A 21,727-nucleotide genomic window follows, 5' to 3' on the forward strand; every position below is an offset into this window, starting at 1 on the left:
AATGATGTCCACCCCTGAATGGAGCCCTGTATGTAAGGACTGGAAGAGGGAGCTGTTTTTCCAAAAGACCAGTTTTCAGAAAGAGATCACAGGGATCTCTGTGTGCAGAGAACAGGGAAACATGGCTAACTCAAAGAAGTAAAATAAATCTCCAGAAATGTACCTCAAAGAAGCACAAGCCTCAGACTTACTGACAGACCTTAAAACAACTGTCTCAAATATACTCAAGGAGCTAAAGGAGAACACGGACAAACAACGAAACAAAATCGGGAAAATGACACATGAAAAAAGTAAAATACCAACAAAGAGAAATTGTAAAAATAGAATTAAACAGAAAATCTGGAGCTGAAAAGTACAACAGCTGAAATGAAAGTTACTGCAGGGATTTAACAGCAGACACGGGAATTTCTACCACTCCCCCCAGTTCAAAAAAAAAAACAACCAAAAACATCAATTTGAACAATTACCTGTGCACAAAAATACCTTCACAAGGACCAGTGGATTTCAGGTGAATGATTACAGAAACTTGGTGAAGCACAGAAATAAGAAAAGGTGCTCTGAGGAGGGTAGGAAAGGTAGAGTTAGAGGAAAGGTTGCCTCATGCTCAGGCAACCCAGTTCAGAAAGAGAGACTTTCCCTGTGGGACAGGAAGTATAACGTAAGTGCCCAACTAGCACAAGTAAAGAAATAACAAACATCAGATTGGAATAAATGGAATAGAGACCACAAAAGAAGTAGAAAAGATCAACAAAATTAAGCTGGTGTTCTGAAAAGATAAGCAAAAGAGACAACCCTTAGCTAGATTAACTAAGAAAAAAAGAGAGAAGAATCAAATAAATAAAATAAAAAATTAAAGAGAGAAACTATAACTCACACAACTTAAATACAAAGAATCAAAAGAGACTACTATGAACAGTTATATGCCAACAAATTAGATAACCTACAAAAAATTGGATAAATACCTATAAATATCCAACTTACTAAGACTGAATCATGAAGAAATAGAAAATTAGAACACATGAATAATAAGTAGGGAGATTGAATCTGTAATTAAAAACCTTCCAACAAAGGAAGCTCAGGATAATTTCTCTGGCTAATTCCACCAAACATTTAAAGAAAATTTAACACCAATACTTCTCAAATTCTTCCAAAAAACTAGAGGAGAGAGCATGCTCCCAAATTCATTTTATGAGACCAGCATTGTTCTGATACCAAAAAGAGTTAAGGACATTGCAAAGAAAGAAAACTACAGATCAATATCCCTGATGAATACAGATGCAAAAATTCTGAACAAAATACAAACCAAATTTAACAGCACAGTGAAAGGATCATACACCATGATCAAATGGCATTTATCCTTGGGTTGCAAAGAAACTTCAACATATGCAAATGCTCAATAAATGAAATCTATCACATTAATAAAATGAAGGATCAAAATCACATGATTAGCTAAGTAGATGAAGAATGAGAATTTGACAAATTTCAAAATACTTTCATGATAAAATCTCTTGAGTCATTGAGTATAGAAAGGATATAATATATATCACCATGATAAAGTCCATATATGACAACCTCACAGCTAACATACTCAATAGTGAAAGTTTGAAAGCTTTTCTGCTAAGATTTGAACAAGAAAAGGGCATACACTACTCCTATTCATTACAGTACTAGACGTCCTAGCCACAGTGGTTAGACAAGAAAAAGAAATAAATCATCCAAATCAGAAAGAAGTCATCATAATTTGCAGATGATATGATCTTACATATAGAAACCCTTAAAGATTCCACCAAAAAACTGTTACAACTAATGAAGGAATTCAATAAAGTTGCAGAATACAAAGTCAATGTACAAATATCAGTTGTATTTTTATACGCTATTAACAAACCTTCTGAGAAAGATATAAAGGGAGCAATTCCAATCACAATAGTATCAAAAACAATAAAATACTTGGGAATAAATTTAGCCAGTGAAGTGAAAGATCTGTACACTGAAAATCACAAGACATTGGTTAAAGAAATTGAAGAAAACACAAATAAATGGAAAGATATCCCATTTACAAATTGAAACAATTGCTATTGTTAAAATATTCATACTATCCAAAGCCATCAATACAATCATCTCAATGATATTTTTTCACAGAAATAGAAAAACAACCCTAAAACTTGCATAGAACCACAGAAGACCTGAATAACCAGAGCAATCCTGAGAAGGAACAAAACCGGAGCATCACATTCCTGGTTTCAAATTTTATTATAAAAGCATAGTAATCAAGCAGTATGGTGCTGCCATAGAAATAGATACATACACAATGGAATAGAGTCCAGATCACAGAGATAAGCCATGCATGTAGGGTCACCTAATATTTGACAAGGGGGCCAAGAAGATTAAATGGAGAAAGGAGAGTCTCTTCAATAAATGCAGGCAAAACTGGAGACCTACATGTGGAAGAATGAAACTGGATCCCAGTGTTATACCCCTCACACAAATTATCCAGAAATGGTAAAAAAAAAAAAAAAATCCTAAAATGGATTAAAGACTTAAATGTAAAACCCCAAACAGTAAGACTCCTTGAAGAAAACATAGGGAAAAAGTACCTCGACATTGGTTTTGGTAACAAGTTTTTGGACATGGCAACAACGAACGGTGCAAGCAACAAAAGCAAAAATAAACAGGAGGGACTATATCAAATTTAAAAACTCTCGCACTTAAAAAGAAACAATCAGCAAGATATAAAGGCAATCTACAGAATAGGAGGAAACATTTGCAAACCATTTACCTGATCACAGCAACTGAGGGCTGTGAGTGGAGGGATGGGCTAAATGGACAAGCGGCATTGAGGAGGACACTTGTTGGGATGAGCCCTGGCTGTTATACGTAGGGGATGAATCACTGGATTCTACTCCTGAAATCATTACTGCACTCTGTGCAAACTCACTTGGATGTAAATTTAAAAAAATAAATCAAATAGCTACATGGATGGAACTAGAGCGTATTGTGCTAAGCAAAGTTAGTCAGGGAAAGACAAATATCATATGACTTCACTCATATGAGTCATTTAAGATGCAAAACAGATGAACATAAGGGAAGGAAAGCAAAAATTATATAAAAACAAGGAGGGAGACAAAAGATGAGACTCTTTTTTTTTTTAATGTTTTATTTATTTCTAGGAGAGAGAGAGAGACAGAGACAGCGTGAGCAGGGGAGGGTCAGAGAGAGAGGGAGTCACAGACTGAAACAGGCTCCAGGCTCTGAGCTGGCAGTCGGCACAGAGCCCGACGCGGGGCTCAAACCCACGAACCGCGAGATCATGACCTAAGCGAAAGTCGGACGCTTAACCGACTAAGTCACCCAGGCGCCCCAAAACACGAGACTCTTAAATACAGAGAACAAACTGAGGGTTGCTGGAGGGGTTCTGGGTGGGGAGATGGGCAACATGGGCAAGGAGAATTAAGGAAGACATTGTTCGGATGAGCACTGGATGTTTTACATGGGGGGTGGATCACTGGGTTCTACTCCTGAAGTCATTATTGTACTCTGTGCTAACTAACTTGGATGGAAAATAAAAAATAAATTTTAAAAAATCATCATAAAAAATAAAAATAAATAAAGAACTCAGACAAGTGACTAGCAAAACAACAAACAATCCAATTAGAAAATGGGCAGGGGACCTGAATAGACATTTTTCCAAATAATATATACAAATGACCAACAGGTACTTGAAAAGATGCTCAACATCATTAATCACCCAGGAAAATTCAAATCAAAATCACCTCACCCATGATACAATGATTATTATCAAAATACAAGAGATGGAAATTGTTGGCACTGCTATGGAGGAAAGGGATGACTTGTGCACTGTTGGTGGGAATGTAAACTTGTATTGCCACTATCGAAGATGGACTCATTTCCTCAAAAAATTTAAAATGGAATTACCATATTATCCAGCAATCCCACTTCCAAGTATATACCCAAAGGAAATGAAATCACTGTTTTAAAAACATATCTGCACCCACATATTTATTGCAGCTTATTCACAATAGCCAAGACATGGAAACAACCTACGTGTCCATCAGTGAAGTAATGGATAAAGATATTGAGACAAATAGATGTATACACACATACACAGACACACAAACACACACAATGGAATATTATTCAGCCATTATTTCCGAAAAAGAAGGAAATACTACCTTTTGTGACAATATGGATGGACATAGAGGGCATTATGCTAAGGGAAATAATTCTAACAGAGAAAGACAAATACTATATGTTCTCACTTATAAGTGGAACCTAAAACAGCTGAACTCAAAGAAACAAAGAGTAGACTGGTGGTTGTCAGAGGTTGGAGGTGGAAGAAATGGGCACATGTTGGTCAAAGTGCACAAACTTCTGGTTGTAAGATGAAGTTCTGGGGACCTAATGTCTAGCATCATGACTATAATTAACAACAATATGTTATATAATTACAAGTTGTTAGTAGAATAGATCCTAAATGTTATCATCCCATAAGAAGTAATTATGTGAGGCAATAGAGGTATTAACTAAACCTTTTTGTGGTGAACATTTTGCAATATACACATGAATCAAATCATCACATTGTACACCTAACCATACATATGTCATAGCTCAATAAAGCTGGGGGAAGAAAAGAATGAATGGGAAATTCCTTTTAAAAAATGGATGAGGGACGCCTGGCTGTGTCAGTCAGTTAAGTGACTAACTCTTGATTTCTACTCAGGTCATGATCTCACGGTTTCTGGGATCGAGCCCTGTGTTGGGCTTTGTGCTGACAGCGTGGAGCCTGCTTGGGATTCTCTCTTTCTCTCTCTCTCTCTCTGCCCCTCCCCTGCTTCCTCTTGCACACACATTGTCTCTCTTGCTCTCAAAATAAATGAATAAACGTTAAAAAAAAAAAAGAATGGATGAGATTGTGATACAGAAAAGGAAATAAAGGTAAGAAGTGAATAGCATTTGGATGCTGGTGTATATACAAACTAGCCCAGAAATCTAGAGAAGGCACTTAGTTGCTACATTAGCCAACCTGTTGATCAAACAGAGGAAGGAAGTGAAAAATTGCACCCTTCATCCCTACTCTAGCATCATGGTACCTCCCGTGTGTTCTCCACCGTAATTTGCACTCATCATATGACAAGCTCTCTCCTGCCACTATCCCACTTAGGGGCTTCCTGAGAGTGATGCTCACGTGTTTCTGGCTAACAACTCACCTGGAGTGTTTCCCTTCCAAACACCTTATAGGGAAGTTGCAACATCCTATCCTCCCTCATCTGCAGTCACCAGAAGGGGGTGGGTGGGAACATCTATGCCATAAATGAGTATCAGGAAGGACACATTTTCCTCATTCTCCAATGTAGAGTGACCCAAGGCAGCCCAGGAGAATTCTGCCTACAGTGGCACCTCAAGAAATCTCCTAAAGTTTTGTTAAATGGCCTTTGCTCCTTTTTGCTCCAAACCAGCTTTTCTCACTTCATATTGCCCTGAATGATTGTGCATTTTTGATACACAAATAAAATTAGTATCACCTTTGAGTACTTTTAAGAAATTTTATTTCTTTTGAGAAAGAGAGAGAGAGAGAGAGAGCGCACTTGAGTGTGTGTATGGGGTCAGAGTCAGAGGAAGAGAGAGAAAATCCCAAGCAGGCTCCGTGCTGCCAGTACAGAGCCCAACTGGTGACTTAGTCTTATGAACTGTGAGATCATTGCTTGAGCTGAAATCAAGAGTTGGACACTTAACCCACTGAGCCACCCGGGCGCTCCTTAATACCACCTTTGAATGCCTTCCCTCTTCTGATCAGGAGGTTGAAATCTGCTTTCAGATCCCAGCGTGGCTTCTAACAATGATTTAATGCATAAACTCTCTAAAACTAGTCTCTGTCTCAGAAATTGGGTTAGATATCAAGTGTGTTAAGAACAGGAAATTATAAGGGCATGAATACACTGTAATAGTTGCGGGAAATTTTTTAAATCCTCACTCTAAATCACCTCCTCCAGAGATTCATTCAGCAAGGGCGGGGACCAGAGGAAGGAGGTCTTGCAAGAGTGCCCCCCCCATTATAATATACCTTTACTTGATGTGAATTCCTCAACTTTTCCTAGTCCTGACCTTCTAACACTCACATTTGATATTGCTCAGACCATTTACTCTCTATATACAATCTGTGTTTTAAGATCAATTTAACAAAACATAAATCAAGTAACAACTAACATCAACAACCAAAAAACCTGCAATGTGCCCTTTCTAAGAAGAGCTCCATCCAGAGCATACATATGCACATATGCACTTTGATTTTCTTATGGGAAGAGATTGTTCGAAAATAGTTCTTGGCAACCCTCGTGCACTATTGGTGGGATGCAAATTGGTGCAGCCACTGTGAAAAACAGTATGGAGCCTCCTTAAAAAGTTAAAAATAGAAATACCAGATGATCCAGTAATTCAACTACTGGATATTTACCCAAAGAAAATGAAAACACTAATTCAAAAAGATACATGCACCGCTATGTTCATTGCAGCATTATTTATAATAGCCAAGATATGGAAGCAATGGAAGTGTCCATCAATAGATGAATGGATAAGGTCTTGCCATTTGCAACAAATGGTGGACCTAGAGGGTAGAATGCTAAGTACAATAAGTCAGTCAGAGAAAGACGAATACCATCCGATTTCACTCATATGTGTATTTAAGAAATAATCAGGGGCGCCTGGGTGGCTTAGTCAGTTAAGCGTCCAACTTTCGCTTAGGTCATGATCTCACAGTTCGTGGGTTCGAGGCCCGCGTAAGGCTCTGTGTTGACTGCCAGCTCAGAGCCTGGAGCCTGTTTCAGTCTGTGACTCCCTCTCTCTCTGACCCTCCCCTGCTCACGCTGTCTCTCCTAGAAATAAATAAAACATTAAAAAAAAAAAAAGAAATAATCAAATGAACAAACAAGGGGAAAAAGGAGACTCTCGAACAAACAAACAAAAAAATAGACTCTTAAATACAGAAAACAAACTGGTGGATTCCAGAGGGGAGGTGCGTGAAGGGGGTAAGGAAAATAGATAAAGAGAATTAAGTACACTTATAGAATTGTTGAATCATATTGTACACCTGAAACTAATATAACACTGTATCTTAATTATATACTTAAAAAAAGACCATTCCTGCCAATACATTCTTTAAGATGGATGTGTTCAATGATCATTAAGGTCATTAAAGAAGCAGAACTATTTATAATTCTTGAAGCATAAAACTTTACCTTCCTTTAATCTGTAAACTCACTTGCAATGACCATAACTACTACACTGTTTTATTGAGCTTGAGAACAAGTATACCCCAAAGAAAAAGGTAAAATAGGTCAAGGAAGTAGGGGATAGGAAGAGGAAAGTAAGAAGAATGGGGTGGTAAAGAGGAAAGAGTGATAGAACAGGAAAGGTAGAAGGGGGAAGAAGAAGGGAAAAGGCTAACGATGGTCATGTGCTCAAACCCAAGAAAGAACCAACAACTGTTTTTGTCTATAGGGATAGTTAAAGATTCTCCTATGTTTTTGTTGCCTTTTGTTGTATTCTGGTGTATGTGTTTACTGTAAATGCCAATATTGGAAGATCTGGAAACATTTAAACCTCCTGATTTCATTTACCTTCACTGCCTTCTCTTACATTTAGGGCTATTATGGTCAGTGAGAGTCACACTCAAGGAAGTCTTTGAAAAATGGGAAAAGGACATTGGATATTTAATCCAGAGACAACTGATTGCCATTTTAATAACAGCTCTGCTGTGATCAAAATAGATGTCTGATCCAATTCCAAGCAGCCTCTACTCCAGCCCTATGCAAACTCTATCCATTTCAACCTTACATCCAGTCTCCTTGAAACAAACACCTGACAGCATCTAATTCCATATCCCAAGATGACCTCCATCCTATGCCAACCCAATCCCTAATCCCAAGACAAACACAACACTAATCAAGTCACTCAACACCAATACCTAGCTTCAACCCAACAACCAGCCCACATGGTTGGGCTGAAACCATCTATTTCAATTCTCAGCTTCATTCAACTTAACTGCAAGATCAATTTAACTACAAATATTCCCAGCCCAGCCCATCCTAATTTCATAAATGAGAACACTCACTTCCAGCTAATTACTATTTATTTTTCTACAGTTACACCAAACAGTAGTCCCATCTTCTCTGTACAATTCACTTCCCTGTCTCCAAAGTAACCCCTTGATTGATCCTACAGACCCTCAACCTGGACTCAATTCGTCACACATAAACCATGCCCCAAGCTGTCATCCCAGTGACATTGCTACCCTAACGTTACTGTATGTACAATACTCTCCACCACTGCCCTACCCAGGAGCACTAAACCCTTAAATGAATTGTTGCAATGCAAAGCCAGTAGGATCCTAGCATGATAAACACTTGAGGTTAAAATCTCTAAGCTGACTTATGCCAAGTCACCAAAATTGCAAAGTCACATACAGAACCCCAGAACCTTTAAAAATAGCTTGAGTTACCTGAAGTCTTAAGAACCAGGATCAGAAAGATGGCAATGATCATTAAATAGGTCTTCATAACTGACAGGTTCAGAGAGAATGAAGAGCACACACAGGGAACCGAATAGATATCTTTTCAACAGGGCAATGGCCTGCTTTATTCGTTTCAGAAGTAGGCCAGGGTTGTGGGCAGTGAACTAAGAAGGGTGGGACATGCCTCAGGTCAGCCAGGCAGAAAAATAACATGTGTTATATATCTCATCTGGGCACGCTGTGTGAGTGTAGGAGCTTGCTGGCTCCCACCCAAAGGTGGGCCTTCCTTCCCAGTAAGACACAAAGTAAGATTAGAGCCAGTTTGTATTTCACATACAACAAACTGGAATGAGTCAATCAATCAGTCCGCTAAACAATGAAAAAAATCTAGTAATTATAAGGAAAAAAAGAAACTTACAAAAATATATTTCTTTATACTCTTACCAGGAATATTTCACATTTATCAGTAGTTCTTAATGTGTATCCAGCACTGTACTAACCATCAAAATAAAAGAAGGGAAAAAAAGATGAGGAGGTGGAAATTGGGGGTGGTAAGAAAGGTAGGAAAAGATGGAAGGTAAAAAAAAATTTAGGGAGCAATGTCAGTAAGATGGCAAACTAGGAGATCCTATTACTCATCCCCCAACAACAACATATAATAAGTTTACATTGAAACAAATAGCTCAGAGGGAGTTCCAGAGTATAATGAAGAAACTACTAGTGGAGCTAATATAAAAGCCAAGGATACCTGCATAGAAGTGTAGGAAGCATTTTACCTGCATCACCCCATCCCCCAGCCTAACAAATCTCAGTGTCAAAAGAGATCTCCTCAGCAGTGACCTCCATATACAGGGGAAAAGGAGAGAAGAAGGATCTCAGAACTCTTTGCCACCAAGGAATTAAGCAGCCCTCACTACCACTGGAAACACCTGAAGCCACTGAAGCTTTTGCTCTTTAGTTTTCACCAGTGCTAACCCTAGCCAGTAGAACTGCCCAGATCCCACACTGATACAGGAATACTATACCCAGCAAAATTATCCTCTAAAAGAGGCAAAGAAAAACTGAGGAAGTTTCTCACCACTAGACCTGCCTTATAAGAAATGCATAAGGGAGTTCTTCAATTTGAAATAAAATCACACTAAACAGAATAAATATGAAAAGCATAAAATTTACTGGTAAAGGTAAATATATAGACAAATAAAAATAATGTAAAATTTTAGAGGTCCATAAATTAATATAAACTAATTTAAAAGTTAAAAGATAAAAATTTGTTAATAGATATGCAATATAAAAAGAAGCAAACTCTACAAGAACACAAAGTGTGTGTGGAGGGAGATACAACAACAGAGTTTTTATGAGCCTAAAGTTAAGTTGTTATTAACTTAAATGATCATGACTACAAGATATTTTATGCAAGTCTTAAGCTAATCTCAAATAAAACCCTTATAATAGATATAGAAAAGATAAAAAGAAAAAAAAGAAAAGCAAATCACTATCAAAAAAATCAGCAAATAACAAAGGAGGACAGCATGAGAGGAAGAGAGGGACAAACTGCAAAACAGAAAACAACACAATGGCATAGTGAAGAATTACTTTAAATGTAAATGGATTAACTTCTCAACCTAAAGGCAAAGAGTGGCTAAATAGATAAAAGTAAATAAAAACAAGATTCAAGAGACTCACATTAAATTTAAAGACCCACCTAGGTGAAAGTAAGGGCAAAAGGGTGAGGGAGGGGCTTATGCTGCAAGAGCAGCCATCAAGGAAGTAACTTTCTTCATAGGACACCCATGTAAGTGAGTGCTAGAGTCTAAGAGTCTCAGTCTCTCTCCTGCTGTAAGCCTCCCAACTGGTGCTGTTAACCTACCATGCTCATGGATATGGATACAGACCCTACGATGCTTCAGACCCTGCAGACACCTTGGGAGGTACCCAAAGGATTCCCTTTCATGTTGGTGCATCTGCTCCATGGTCCTGAGATGTCACAGGCTCCATTTTTTGCATCTTGTATTGCCAAGCAATTGGATTAGAGTGGCATGCCCCAGGACCCTTATTTGTGTAAAGAAAACCTTTTCCTGCTTTTCCCATACATCCTACTTTTCTTTTCTTTTCTTTTTTCTTTCTTTCTTTCTTTTTTTTTTTTTTNCTGGATGTCCTCTTTGGAGAAGTGTCTGTTCATATCTTCTGCCCATTTCTTTACTCATCCCACTTTTCTCCTAGCCAGGGAGCACAGTGGGCAGCCCACTTGGCATCATGTTTGTGAGTACTCGTCTTCCTTTCTCTTCATTATTACTACTTTGCTTTCTCCAGACTTCTTGTTGTCATGCAAAGGGAATTTTTGAAATTAAATTTAAAGTGTACAACTTGCAAAGAGAGAAGGGAAGAAGGAGAGAAAAAGAAGCAAAGCCACATGGAAAAATATATTCTGTGCAATTGTTAAGCAAGAAAGAAGAGTGGTTATATCTAACAAAAAAGGTGTTAAGTCAAAAACTGTCACAAGAGACAAAGAAACTATTACATAGTGATAAAGTAGTTGATTCATCAATAGGATATAACAGTTGTAAATGTATTTGCACCCAATATTAGAGCACCAAGATAAAGAGCAGTTACCAACAGATCTGAAGGTGGAAATTGATGGCAATAAAATAATAGTTGGGGCTCCAAAACCCCACTTACAATAAGGGATAGAACATCTAGACAGAAGATCAATAGAGATATAGCTGAGATGAACACTACAGACCAAGCAGACCTAACAGACATACATAGGTCTTTCTACCCAACAGTGGAGGAATAGACATCCCTAAGTGCACACCAAACAGTCACCAGGCAGATCACATATGTCACACGAGTCTTAATTTAGGGAAATCAGAATAATTCCAAGCACCTTTCCCAAACATAATAGATGAAATAAAAAATCAATAATAACATCAAGAAAAAAGAAAAATTCCCTAATAAGTTGAAACTATGCAATACACTGTTGAACAAATGTTGAATCAAAGAGAAAATCAAAAGGGAATTTTGAAAACATTTTTATTTAAATGAAGGTTCCTGAGTGGCTCTGTTGGTTGAGTGTCTGACTCTTGATTTTGGCTCAGGTCATGATCCCAGGGTCATGGATCGAGCCCAGTGTCATGCTTGGCACTGAGCATGGAGCCTGCTTAAGATTCTCTCTCTCTCTCTCTCTCTCTCTCTCTGTCTCCTTGTGTTCAGTCTCTTTCTAAAATAATAAAATAAAATAAATAAAGTAAAATGTATCTTGATATAAACAAAAATAAAATACAACATATCAAAATTATAGGATTCAGCTAAACAGTACTAAATGAGAAGTTTATAGTGATAAATGACTACATTAAAAAAGAAGAAAAATCTCAATAAATGATTTAACAATACAATTCCAATAACTAGAGAAAGAAAAAAAAAAAACTAAGCCCAAAGTTAGCAGAAGGGAAGAAATAATAAAGATTATAGTAGGAATAATTCAAATAAGAATGGAAAAAATACAATCACAAATCATCAGCAAAACTAAGATTTGTTGTTTTTGAAAAAATAAACAAATCAACAAACCCTTAGCCAGACTAACTAAAAAAGAGAAAACTCAAATAAAACCAGAAATAAAAGAAGACATTGCAACAGATGCCACAAAATAAAAAGGATCATAAGGGACTGTTACCAATAATTATTACCTAAAAACTTACTAGAAATACAGTTCTTGGGCTCTACCCCAGACCTACTGAATCAGAAACTCTGGAGGTAGGCTCAGCAATCTGGGGTTTAACAAAACAAAACAAAAACAAACAAACAAAAAAACCCACTGCCTTCAAAAGCAGAATTTAAGGCAAAGCTTGTATACTAACACTTCCATTGGAATGACAATCCCAGGACAGAGATGGACCTCAGAGATGCCTTACCAAGCTCTCCATGGCTTCAGCTTCAAGAGAAAACATCATCAGTTGCTTGGCCAATCAGAGCAGTGTATCAGGGGAATAAGAGAAAGGAACACACCTGCTGGCCTCTTCCTGTATTAAGGCCCTTATTGATCAAAATTTGCCTCATGAGCTTTATTTCCCCTCCTCTTCTAAGCTGCATCAAACAGGCCCTCTGAGCAGCATTGCAGAAACCAAACCCTATTCCCCAAGATGTGGTGCTTCTCCAGGAATGGGGAATGCATCCAGATGCTTCCTGGCTTTGCTTTGGTCAGGTTCCCAGGCATCTTGGCAGGAGCACAGTCCTTGTTCCATCTGGCAGATATAGGAGTTGTGGCAATGTCAGTGATGGTCAGGACTCTCCTGTGAGCACCTGGCCAAAGATCTGTGAAGCGCATGGGGTCGAGGAAATCTGGAGAGACATGCAAAAGTGGATCCTTCTAAATTGGTTCAGCTAATGGGGCGCGTGGGTGGCTCAGTCAGTCGAGTTTCCGACTTAGGCTCAGGTCATGATCTCGTGGTTTGTGGGTTCAAGCCCTGCATTGGGCTCTGTACTGACAGCTAGCTCAGAGCCTGGAGTCTGTCTTTGGATTCTGTCTCTCCCCCTCTCTCTGCCCCTCCTCTGCTCGCGCTTTCTCAAAAAATAAAATAAATAAATAAATAAATAAACAAATAAATACCATAAATTGGTTCAGCTAAATGCCAAAAATAATTCAACAGAATCAATATACTAAGGAGTGTGACTTACACCTTAATTTTACTCAGTTATCCACTGGCTTAACTATGACACATCCTATTTTCTGTGTGCCTGCAACAGTTTTATCTTTTGGAACAATCTCATTCTTGGATATCCTTTTAGCATTTACAAAGTGTATAAGATATCAATAAAATATTAATGAAAGCTTTAGCCCCTGGCAATTATGCATAGGATCATATTCCCAAACTACCATTTAGAATCTCTGTGAATGACCTTGACCTCTTTAACAATTTTTAAAATGACAATACAATTTCAAGGCATATTAAAACACCATAGTGTTTGGTTGTTTTTCTCAATGTAGTTAAGCACGTAGCTTACAACTTATTCCAATGTGTGGTGATTAACAAGGTGCTCTTAACGTTGATGGTAACAATGCACCCAAAGTTCATAAGTGTTGAAATGTGCAAGAAAATGTGTCTGAAGTACAAAGAAATAAGTATATATCAGGCCTGGGCCAGATGTATTACTCACATAATCATATTTATTGACCACAGTTATTAAGTTTACAGATCCTTCACATGTCTTATTACATCATTACATCATTACATTTATTATTATGATTGGTTCATTGATCATTTTGAGTCACTGCGGCTTTCCTTCTACTTTGCAGGCAGGAGAAACCAAACACTAGTTGGAACACTTATGAAGAAGACTATAGAAAATACTGAAAATATGGCTAAGTTTCTCACATGTTTATGTGACAAAAGGAAGATTTTTCTAGCCAGAAAAGCTATAGGCTGCCCCAAACAACTCCATTGTCTCCCAGGAAAATCAGCCAGCCAGCCCCTGTGCATCCTCCCAGCCAAACAGGTAACTCCTTCATGAGACTGTAAATAAAGGTGATCTAATGCATTCAGCAGAACACACTTACGAATAGAAATGGAATGTCATAAGTCTGGAGTGAACCAGATAATGGGGGAAAATTTCTCTATCCTTGACTAGGATGCCTAGAATCCCCTTCATGGGCCATTTAATGTACATGGATTGTGATGATTTTTAAAAAATTTTTTTTAATGTTTTATTTATTTGTAGGAGAGAGAGAGCATGAGCAGGGGAGGGTCAGAGAGAGAGGGAGTCACAGACTCTGAAACAGGCTCCAGGCTCTGAGCTGGCAGTCAGCACAGAGCCCAACGCAGGGCTCGAACCCATGAACTGCAAGATCATGACCTAAGCGAAAGTCGGACGCTTAACCGACTAAGCCACCCAGGCGCCCCAAGGATTGTGATGATTATTAAGACTAGTTGGGGGTCGCCTGGGTGGTTTAGTCTGTTAAGCGTCCAACTTTCACTTAGGTCATGATCTTGCAGTTCATGGGTTCGAGCCCCATGTTGGGCTCTGTGCTGACTGCCAGCTCAGAGCCTGGAGCCTGTTTCAGTCTGTGACTCCCTCTCTCTCTGACCCTCCCCTGCTCACGCTGTCTCTCTCTCTCCTAGAAATAAATAAAACATTAAAAAAAAAAAAAGACTAGTTGGTACAACAAACAACCCTGAAAAACTCATTGATTCAAGAAAAAAAGAGTCAATTTTCTGCTCACGTCATACTTCATGCCTGGTCAGCTGACCCTCCTGGGTGACTCAGGATGGTGATTCCGAGGGGTGACTCAGGCATCTTGATTCGTTGCATTTGTGGCCGTGCCATCTTTAAGTACTTGGCTTCCAGTAGCATAATATGGAGGATGGGGGGAAAGCTGATGACTCACCAGAGCTTTTAGGAGCAAGGCCTTAAAGTGGCATATTTTATTTGTGTCCATATTCCATTGGCAAAGCTGGTTGTTACATGGCTCCCAGCTAACTAACTGTAAAGGAGGCTGGAATGTGTAGTCTTCCTATGAACACAGGAAGAGGAAATAGAATTCAAGATTACTTAGCCACTCTTCACCAGTCTACCGAATTTGTATTTGTGTCTGCCTTCCATGTACAGAACATTCTCCTCCACAGAGAGGACACCAAGCCAGAGTCTTCTCCAGTTACTGTCTCCAGCTCAAAACTCCAGGATCTTCAGGTAATCCGTTTTCACAATCACTTCCTCTTAATCATGACCTGTAAGCCAAAAACAAGTTCTCTGCTCCTTCCCCTGATACACACAATGGATATAAAATGTTGAAGCAGAGAATCCAAACTCTGAATCCAAATAGCTCAGGCATGGCATATGCCACCAATGTAAAAATAGGGACATTTTATTTATGAGGCATGAGCTTTCTGGGAAAAAATTTGTTGTTGTCGTTCTCTCTGGATTCTGGTTTCACTTTACAAGATTTGGCCTTGTCCGTTTTCCTTCCTGGCCACATCTGAAGTCAGGGAGCATACCTCCCTTTGAGGTGATGCAGTCTTTAAAGCCTGCCTTCTGCTCAAAGATGGAGACCATAAGTTGTTCTAATTCTCAGAAAGTCAAAGAACTTCCAGTAAAGTCTTACGGTTTTCTTGGCAATGCACTTCTAAGCAGTGGTATGAAGAGAGAAATTACGTAAGTTACTTCCAGGGTGTGGCCATTAAAGCCCTACATGTTCTTCTCTTAACTTACCTCTCGGCAAACCTACAAGCCATGTCTTCAGATATGATTCCACTAGAAGTCATTAAAATATCCTAAATAGGGCCGCCTGGGTGGCTCAGCCAGTTGAGCATCTGAACTTCCGCTCAGGTCATAATCTCATAGTTTGTGAGTTCAAGCTCTGCGTCGGGCTCTCTGCTGTCAGTGCAGAGACTACTTCAGATCTTCTGTCTCCCTCTCTCTCTCTGCCCCTCCCTCATCCACACTTTCTCTCTCTCAAAAATAAGTAAGCATTAAAAAAAAGATCGTAAATAAGTGGAAAAATGATCCATGATCATGAATATTAAGACATAATTTTGTAAAGATATAACTTCTTCCCAAATTGGTTTGCTAATTTGATGCAATGCCAGCCAAAATCTCAACAGATTCAGTGCAATATCAACCAAAATTCCAACATAGTTTTATTTAAAAAATTAATGGAAAATTACGTAGAGGATAAAAGGTCACGATTGCCAAGAAACTTCTGAAGGAAAATAAATAGGATGGTGACTTAACTTACCATATATTAGAACTATTTATATGACTATAGAGACTATAGCTGTTAAGATAGAGAAATATTGATGCAGGCATAAATGTAATGACCAATGGAATACAATAGGGAGCCCAGAAATAGACCATGCATGCAGGGAATTTTGATATATGGTGGACTTACGTGGAAGATCAGTGGGAAAACAAAACTGGATAATTAGTGCAGCTATAAATTTGGTTGACTCTCAGAAAAGTGTTATTATACTCATGGCTCTCATAAACATAAGAGAAATATACCCCATATTTTTTTTAATGGTTTTTTTTTTTTTAAATAGGAGAGAGAGAGACAGCGTGAGCAGGGGAGGGTCAGAGAGAGAGGGAGTCACAGACTCTGAAACAGGCTCCAAGCTCTGAGCTGGCAGTCAGCACAGAGCCCGACGCGGGGCTCGAACCCACGAACCGCGAGATCATGACCCAAGCGAAAGTCGGACGCTTAACCGACTAGGCCACCCAGGTGCCCCAAAATATACCCCATAGTAAAAATTGAATATCAGAGGCGCCTGGGTGGCTCAGTTGGTTAAGCGTCCGACTTCAGCTCAGGTCATGATCTCACGGTTCATGGGTTCGAGCCCTGCATCGGGCTCTGTGCTGACAGCTAGCTCAGAGCCTAGAGCCTGTTTCAGATTCTGTATCTCCCTCTCTCTCTCTCTGACCCTCCCCTGCTCATGCTGTCTCTCTCTCTCTCAGAAATAAATTTTAAAAAACCTTAAAAAATTGAATATCAAAAGTAAATTTTTAAAGATTTTGTAGGCAATGAAAGCAAGGCTGAAAATTGTTAATTTCTTTCACTTACCCACAATTATGTACCGAATACCAGCGATATTCCAGACCTTGTGGGAATAGCTGGAGCTTCAAGGATAAACAAGGCAAACTAAAATATTCCAGAAATATAGATTAATATCTTTCTGGCCTTGTGTTAAGAAAGAATTTATTTTAGAAAAACACAGAAAACGCTACTGTGAAATAAAAGACGGACAAGCTAACACAGAGTGGTCTTCTCCATTGAGGGGACCCTGATCGGATGCCCAACTACTTTGTCAGTTACTGATCTACAGCTTGGTTGTTTCAGGCCAAAACTAAAATTGTCCATATGATTTTATAACTTTAATAGGAAAAAAATGTATCATTAGTCTAAAAACCATTTAATTTCTATAATTTTGTTTCATACACCATCAGTATTACTCTGCTTTTCTTGCAAAAAATTACAAAACCACAAATACAAATTCCACACGTTTCGTACATCCATCATGTGCATCTTTGTTGTGATGAAACAGAGAATAGTAGAAGGTTCTTAAAGTTAAAAACATGTTACATGTAGACATAAAATGAAAACATTTACGTGATTTCATTTAACCCATAAAGAATAAAGAAACCATTAAGATGTTAAGACTGGATATAATCCATCAAGTGAACTATGAAATAAATTTGCAAACTTACATAAATTTGTAAACCTGTTTAATATCCTGAAGAGTAATAAACTCTAACATTCAGGGCTTTTTCTCACCAAAAACAAGTCAAGGGCATCTAACTGCATCTGTCCCTTTGCATTGCTATGGATGGGAAGAGTTTGTATGACTCTCAAAAGAATTTTGGCAGTGATATCAGTTTTCTATTAATTAACCACTGGCCATACAAAATTTCTAAGTAGCTTAGTCAGTGGAAAATTAACTTAGTTGTGGATACCCCTAATAGGCTTATAATCCCAGGGGGATCTTCTAGACCCTGTCCAGCACTCCACTGAAAGGACACCCAGTAATCTCTTTTACTTATTTCCACATCTTGGATCATTTTTCTGAACAGTCTTTTGATAGAATGGTGCCTTTCTGAACATACTTCTATTTCAAAAAAAATTTACAATGCATATGTAAAACTCCAAAATGCTTAGAGGTGGTGTTTTGTTTTGTTTTGTCTTTGAAAGAAATAAAGCCTTGGTTCCATTGTGTAATGGTTAGCACTCTGGACTCTGAAAAAAATAAAGCCTTTGATCTAAAAAATAGAGTTTACCTTAAATGTTAGAACAGAGTTGTTTGTTACATGTGTTTAATGTTAGCATGTATTCAGTGCCTCCTTCTAGACCCATTTTTGTTGTTTGAAATATAATAATTTCTCTACCCTTTTGCCCTTGGTAATCCTAAACATACTCTGAGAAGAAGTTCTCTTTTTTGATCTATTACATTTAAAAAAATTTTTTTAATGTTTTTTTATTTATTTGAGAGAGAGAGACAGAGAGAGAGACAGAGAAAGAGACAGAGAGAGAGACAGAGAGAGACAGCGTGAGCAGGGGAGGGGCAGAGAGAGACACACAGAATCCGAAGCAGGCTCCAGGCTCTGAGTTAGCTGTCAGCACAGAGCCCAATGTGGGGCTCGAACCCATGAACCGTGAGATCATGACCTGAGCCAAAGTCGGAGGCTTAACCTACTGAGCCACCGAGGCACCCCAATCTATTACATTTTGGACAGCAGGAGAGTTAATTTCCATAACACAGAGTGAATCTGCTCAAAGGTCTTTGGAGTATTTAGTCTAAATGGAATAGGTTCTATTTACCATTATTCCTAGGTGGTATCCTTTTAAATATTAAAAAAAATNAATTTAGAATTTTTATTTCCTTTTGTAAACTTCTTCTCACCATAAATATCATGACTACTTTCTGGCCCAAATGGGAGATTTCCAGATTTTTCTCTTCTATATTTTGGAACATCCTACTGTAAGAATGAAGCAGAAAAACAATACTAGTTTGAAGATCATCTCTGGTCACCAATTCCACATTATACTCCGTTATGCTATAGTCATTTAAAATGAGACGAGCTAAACAGAGACGAGACTTTCTTTTTAACCATTTGACTGAGAACCCCACAGAACACAGTCTCACCTGAAAAACAGTAGACCTGAGTTTTCTCGGGTATTGGTGTTGTAAGGGTTAACAGACCGGCAAACATGTGGTTGAACTCAGGTTATAGTCCCTACCTGAAATACAAAGCATTTCTGAACTCAGACATCCGGGCTGCAGAGGGGAGATACGGAGGAGGATCTGAGAGTTAAGATTGTGTGTAAATTCAGCCCTCATCCTCCACTCCACCTCCGCCCTTCCTCAGATCTTACAAATGACACCAACTTGTTGCAGAAGAATGACAAGACTCAAAAGTTTAAAATAAATGTCTGCCATTTATTAGATTTGTTTTTCAGGAAGGAAGAAGAATACCTATCAGGCAGAGGCTGGGAATCACTCTCTACCCTCTTTGCTAAACACATCAAAATCACAGGCTTTCTTTTATAACTTAATATACCTTAAAAAATCCCTGTAAGACTTGTGTTGATAAGCAGTGGAGAAAGTGAAACCGGAGAAGGAACAATGAGAGAAACTGATGGTGGACCTTATGAAATAGCAAACATCAAAGACACCATTTGATAAGGGCACTAATAATCAAAATACAGGCAAATACACATTTGAACAAAGGAAATTACATTACTTGTTGAGAAAAGCAAAGGTGGATGGCATTGAAGATCCCTAAAAGTGTAAAAAAAATGTACATTCAAGGGAATAAAACATGAAAGCTTTCTTAATTAGTTAAGATTTTTCACTTTAAGGAAATAGGGGACCTTTTCCCTTTGGTTATGCAAAAGCTGACTTCATCGTTAAATGAAGATCAGTTTGAGCTGGAACCCAAAGCATGTGTTAATGGTTTGGACATGGTGACTTGAGATGAATTGGCAGAACCGGAATGATTCCCAGGTTTCTGAATTGAGCAAAAGGATGAATGGTAGGAGTCAGTGACTCAGAAGGGAAGACTAAGGGAAAAGTCAGGCAAACAGAGTTGGAATTCAGTTTAAGACACTTGAATCTGAGAGAGCTGAGAAACCGATGAGAACCTAGCAAATACATGATTCATATGGGAGCCTGGGCCTCAGAGATGTTGTCTGGGTTGATATGTAAATATAGAACTTGCCCAAGATCACACAGCTTCTGGGCAGTGATGGGGAACAGGGAACAAACCCTTCTGACTCTATATTCATGTTTCTTTCTTGAAGACATGTAGAAACCAAGGAAATGGGAATGTGCTTTAAGCCTAGAATTCCACAACCATTGTCCCTTTACAAAAACTTCTGAAGTAGAAAGTCTGAAATATTACTCCTGTGCTGAACCTGGGACCAATATATTCTTCTAAATATTAAAAATTGTGTTCAATCGTGGTAGTTATTCCAGAAAATTTCTGCTTCCCTTCTTGAAACCTGGCTTCTGTCAAGCCCCTATCCTCTGTCTGACAAACACGTCTGAATGTCAGTGGATCTCAAAGACACAAAACATCATTAAGATTTCCCACCAGGGGCACCTGGATGGCTCAGTAAGCACCTTCAGCTCAGGTCATGATCTCACAATTCGTGGGTTCAAGCCCTGCATCGGGCTCTGTGCTGATAGCTCAGAGCCTGGAGCCTGCTTCACATTCTGTGTCTCCTTCTCTGTCTGCCCCTCCCCTGCTCATGCTCATGCTCATGCTTTGTCTCTCTCTCTCAAAAACAAACATTTAAAAAAATGTTTTTTAAAGATTTCCCATCAGACTTCCAAGTCCCATGAAAATTCAAATCCAGCTGTATAAATTGGTCATTTAGTGAGTGCATGGCCTTTGATCCATTTGGACTGAAATTGTCATTTGTCTAGCAATGGGAAATGCAGACCAAGTGTCTATGGTGAAAAAGTGAGAGAAAATAAGGAAGATGGCAAATAAATATGATGGGGCCAGTGGCAGAAAAAGAAACCCCAAAATGAGTAAGAAAGAACACTCAGAGGGAAGCCAAGGCAAACAAAACAGAGACTTCAAGGAAGGAAAGCAACACACTGAAATGGTGGCTAGGGGCAAAGTAGTCAATGGTAAAATCTGAAGAATGCTCAAGTTCTTCAACAAACAATGTATTGAGGAGCAAAACCAGGGACATTTCAGTGAAGTGATATGCACAAAAGTCAGATTTCTCTTAGTTGAGGTGAGATTAGGAATCTAGCACATACAGAATTTAGTTGGGAATACCGGTTCTAGAAGTTTGGATCCAAAGAGGCGGAGAGACAAAACATTAGCCATGGATGAGGAGTCTATATAACACAATGAAAATTCCATAGCATGCCCAGCTGTTAGTGGTGACTGAGTTTGGAGTGGAAAATCAGTATCCCTACATTCTCAGGAATGAAAGGAATCCTAAAGGTTATCAAGTACAGTGATACAGCTTCTGTTCCAAATCCCTCTCTAACACCATGACCACGACCACCTCTGTCTCACACCCAAAATGGTCCTCCAGGCTCAAAACTGGGAGAATGCTCAGGAACAAGCCTTTCCTGTTGGAAAGGTCTACTCTCCAACAGCTCTACGTCTTAGAAAATGTTGCCCGAATTTGTCCAACAGATTCCTACACTCAGTCCTAGTCATCCATCTGTCTGGTTCTGGTTCTTCCTGAAGACACCA

This window comes from Crocuta crocuta, unplaced genomic scaffold (genome assembly GCF_008692635.1).
Source record: "Crocuta crocuta isolate KB4526 unplaced genomic scaffold, BGI_CrCroc_1.0 scaffold15, whole genome shotgun sequence".
NCBI lineage: Eukaryota > Metazoa > Chordata > Mammalia > Carnivora > Hyaenidae > Crocuta > Crocuta crocuta.